Here is a 5,105-nt window from a genome sequence, read left to right as displayed (position 1 = left end):
TGATTTGGGGCAGCTCCCGTGGGAAGGCAAATAGATGAAAACAGGACGACCGTAGGAGGCTGGCGTTTTGGAGCAGGTTAGAGAGCAGGACGCACATAGTTGCTTGTCAACAACACTACTTCTTATTGTACCTTTTTAATTTCATCAAAATCAGACCAACAGTTCGAAAGTTATCGGGATATAAACATACATACATAAAAAAAATATTTTGCCCCAAGTAGAATGTAAGTAATTTTATATTTGTTGTAAAACTATTTGCTTTATTCATTCTTTCATTCTCAAAAGTGCAGTACAGTCAACATAAAGAACAACAAAAACTATTAAAACATGATAGTGTTTTGTTTTTGTATTAGAGTTCCAAATAAAATGAAACGCATTTGAAAGCTGCTCCGTAACCACGACGAACGTATCTATACTATTAAAAAGTTTTCCTTTGTAGGTACCATCTGAGATATTAGCTTTGTTACTCAAGACGTACATCGCTTCCCCGGTTGTATCGATAAGGAAGTGATCATTATAAAAACAGTTTTATCTTCGTTGTTGTTATGTTGTATAAAAATGCGGAGTAAAAATGCAGAATTATATTATAGTAGCGACCCAACCCGGCTTCGCTCGGGTAAAACCTTTTAAATCAAGATTGCGAAATTTCTGGAATTCTGAATTACATTCTGTTTATTTAACCTGACAATGTTATTCGGCTGGCGTACTTGTGAATTGAAAATGTTTACGGGTTATATTATAAAATTGAACGCTTGCTTAGCTTACTTCTTAAGTGTGTGTTATCACATTATACAGATAGTGTAAATAAATTCTCCAAACAACTAATCAAGTCAGTATCGTGGTACTTGACTTAAATGACGTCGAATAAAATATGTTTGAAATCGACAAGTGGCGATCGGGTAACTCCACTCCACTGTCACCTGGCCCGGTCGGTTGGTTCCCAGCAAACGTGTTTGTTCTATTAAGGCGATAATGACCAGCGCTGGCTGGTTAGTGGGAAGCGACGTCAAGCAAGAACTGGGATTCCTGATCAGCTATGCCGGATTAAATGGGTATCGGGAATCGAACTACATGCCTTGGAACAGGGCTATCGAAGAGCCAAAGAAGATTTTTTCATTATTAAAAAAACATATATGTATTCATCACTATATAGTATAAAACAAAGTCACCCTCCATGTCGTTTCTCCGTTTCTAAGCTTTCTTCTTTTGATTTCTGTCAAATCCTGACAGTTATGGGCAGCAGGCCTGTCTTAAGGTAGGCAAACACTGAAAATCTTGATTGTCTGACAGTTGTGTCTGATGTGATTCTCAGTGAAGTGATGTAAGATTGTCACAGAATATTTTTAGTATATTCTCAGTACCCGATTGCTCAGAAAGGAGTATAAAATGTACTCAACTCATCATAATACCCATATCATTCATTTGCTTGCTGTTTTTCCAAACGTAAAAGTATATATCGCGGCGCTCGTGAGACGGCTTTTTGCAAATAGTTTCAATAATATATATTTTTGTGGTACAAAGATTCTAAACCTTCAGTGAGTGTGAAGAAAATTACACGAACGACCATCGCTCTGGAGCTGCAGGATTAGGAGAGTCGAGCCCAAGTAGAAATGCGTCAAGGTTGAAGTGAGCAGTCCTCATTACATGAAAAGATTAAAAATAAAATAAAATAAAATAAAATAAAATAAAATAAAATAAAATAAAATAAAATAAAATAAAATAAAATAAAATAAAATAAAATAAAATAAAATAAAATAAAATAAAATAAAATAAAATAAAATAAAATAAAATAAAATAAAATAAAATAAAATAAAATAAAATAAAATAAAATAAAATAAAATAAAATAAAATAAAATAAAATAAAATAAAATAAAATAAAATAAAATAAAATAAAATAAAATAAAATAAAATAAAATAAAATAAAATAAAATAAAATAAAATAAAATAAAATAAAATAAAATAAAATAAAATAAAATAAAATAAAATAAAATAAAATAAAATAAAATAAAATAAAATAAAATAAAATAAAATAAAATAAAATAAAATAAAATAAAATAAAATAAAATAAAATAAAATAAAATAAAATAAAATAAAATAAAATAAAATAAAATAAAATAAAATAAAATAAAATAAAATAAAATAAAATAAAATAAAATAAAATAAAATAAAATAAAATAAAATAAAATAAAATAAAATAAAATAAAATAAAATAAAATAAAATAAAATAAAATAAAATAAAATAAAATAAAATAAAATAAAATAAAATAAAATAAAATAAAATAAAATAAAATAAAATAAAATAAAATAAAATAAAATAAAATAAAATAAAATAAAATAAAATAAAATAAAATAAAATAAAATAAAATAAAATAAAATAAAATAAAATAAAATAAAATAAAATAAAATAAAATAAAATAAAATAAAATAAAATAAAATAAAATAAAATAAAATAAAATAAAATAAAATAAAATAAAATAAAATAAAATAAAATAAAATAAAATAAAATAAAATAAAATAAAATAAAATAAAATAAAATAAAATAAAATAAAATAAAATAAAATAAAATAAAATAAAATAAAATAAAATAAAATAAAATAAAATAAAATAAAATAAAATAAAATAAAATAAAATAAAATAAAATAAAATAAAATAAAATAAAATAAAATAAAATAAAATAAAATAAAATAAAATAAAATAAAATAAAATAAAATAAAATAAAATAAAATAAAATAAAATAAAATAAAATAAAATAAAATAAAATAAAATAAAATAAAATAAAATAAAATAAAATAAAATAAAATAAAATAAAATAAAATAAAATAAAATAAAATAAAATAAAATAAAATAAAATAAAATAAAATAAAATAAAATAAAATAAAATAAAATAAAATAAAATAAAATAAAATAAAATAAAATAAAATAAAATAAAATAAAATAAAATAAAATAAAATAAAATAAAATAAAATAAAATAAAATAAAATAAAATAAAATAAAATAAAATAAAATAAAATAAAATAAAATAAAATAAAATAAAATAAAATAAAATAAAATAAAATAAAATAAAATAAAATAAAATAAAATAAAATAAAATAAAATAAAATAAAATAAAATAAAATAAAATAAAATAAAATAAAATAAAATAAAATAAAATAAAATAAAATAAAATAAAATAAAATAAAATAAAATAAAATAAAATAAAATAAAATAAAATAAAGACACCTACTCTGTAAGTAGTGGGAAGGTTTCCATTCAATACAAGTACCTACCTAAACAGATTTTGATATTTCGGATAATTTCTTTGCGTGGTAGTCACGTGATATTTTGTTTTCTTCATAAACTTAGCGTCCGTGTGGGTTTCCAATTAGCTACGCAATGAAACTGAGCGAGGTTTCCTCGACATTGGTTATGCATCACTGTCCGGAGTCGGTTACGCCTACACAAGCAGAAGGTGACTTCACTTTCCACAAAATTATCCGCACAAAGTTGTCATGGCAGTGTCAGTCAATCGATTCAAGAGATGTACAAAGCTCACAAAGTTATTCTACGCGATATTTTGCAAGTGGCGCAGGATAAACCGAAACGAATACGAATATCGGACACGATATAAACTTTTGTAATCATTTTTAGTTGATTTCAACTAGTATTTTACCCAGTAATTTAATTTAGAATTTGGGAAGTTTAATCTATTTGGTTGCCAGTGTTATTTATTTTAAGTAAGAGAGGGGCACCCGGTCTCTCTTCAAAGTTTTGAGAAAAAACATAATTTTACGTTGGATTGACCCCCCCAATCTAACCTGAAATGTAGAAACCTTGCGGTCTACGTCAATAGAGAAACTCGCAAGCCTGCCTAATGCCTATTGCCTTGATTCTTACATAGTATGGTTTTGGTAAAGCCAGAAACTGACTACAAATACATAGGAAAAAATACAGTAAATAAGGGAATGAAAATGAAATAACAAAAATTGTGAATAAATACACTCAATAAAATAATAAAGGAAGGATGCAACTATGCTATACCCTAAAAGAAGAAAAAGTGGAAGCTTACCTTGCTGACCAACTAGTCTGTCCGCAGAGCAACAATCGTCGACACTTACCTGGAAAAGAAAGAAACATCTGTACAGGAAGTAGTGAAACAGAGTATTGCCGAGAATTCTGTTGGAAGCAAGATACGGGAAGAGTATGAAAGAGTAATTAATATGTCAGAAAGAAAAGCCGTACACCTGTTATCACTACACAGTATAAAAAAAGTCACCGCTGAATATCTTTCTTTATGTATGACCATAATAAATCATCATCTAAACCTTTATACTATATATTTAAAAAATCTGCATCAAAATCCATTGCGTAGATTTAAAGATCTAAGGATACATATGGACAGACAGCGGATGGCGACTTTGTTTTATACTATGTAGTGATTACCCGAGCGAAGCCGGGACTGGCCCCTAGATAGATATAAAAGCTAGCCTATCTAGTCTAGTCTTTTGTGTATTTATATCTATAATAACGTGTTATATGTATGCCATACATAACGTGGGAAGCCCGTCTATCTAGACGCGTATGGCCCACGTTATCCGGATGAAGACTGAAAATACTAGACATTAAAGATAATATAAACAATAGTGCACCAATCCTGTTGGTGTAATACGTAATTTTTAAATGTAAGCTGCTAAAGAAAATGTTATCTTCTCTCTGCATCACCTACTGGTTGACTGGTAGAAAAAGCCACAGGCTTTAAGTCCGCCCTTTACATGTTTTTGTAATAAAGTGAAATAAATAAAGCAAGTGATGTTTAAATTTAGACATAAAACTTGATAGGGCCTTGTGTATGGCCAGTCTTGTTTCCCGTTAACTTTGCATATTAATCCAGTTACGGTGCCTGGCTATAAATGGACCTGTCAGGACAGGTTGAGGTCTGAGGGGTAGCGACAGGAGGAGAGGGGGTGGGACACTAACGGGACTCCGGCCGGACAGGTCGCAAGAACCTTGAGTTAATAAACTGGACTCATTTGGTCATATTATTGTTTTGTTCTTTCAGTGATGCTGAACTGTCGTATGCCTATAGTCAGAAAAGTTACTTGAGAAATATACGAGTATGCGACATGTTT

General features: G+C 26.2%; 1 long non-coding RNA gene across 1 annotated transcript; it reads right to left on the bottom strand.

Annotated features, from left to right (window-relative positions):
- Positions 1-364: 364 nt before the first annotated feature.
- Positions 365-4,362, bottom strand: LOC128683460 (uncharacterized). The gene is made up of 3 exons (XR_008406295.2): positions 4,253-4,362; positions 4,046-4,094; positions 365-1,636 (listed from the first exon to the last, which is right to left on the bottom strand). It is a non-coding gene; the product is annotated as an uncharacterized LOC128683460 (long non-coding RNA).
- Between the last annotated feature and the right edge of the window lie 743 nt (positions 4,363-5,105).

Source organism: Plodia interpunctella, chromosome 3, assembly GCF_027563975.2.
Source record: "Plodia interpunctella isolate USDA-ARS_2022_Savannah chromosome 3, ilPloInte3.2, whole genome shotgun sequence".
NCBI classification, from domain to species: Eukaryota; Metazoa; Arthropoda; class Insecta; order Lepidoptera; family Pyralidae; genus Plodia; species Plodia interpunctella.
This window is presented reverse-complemented; position numbering and strand designations above follow the sequence as displayed.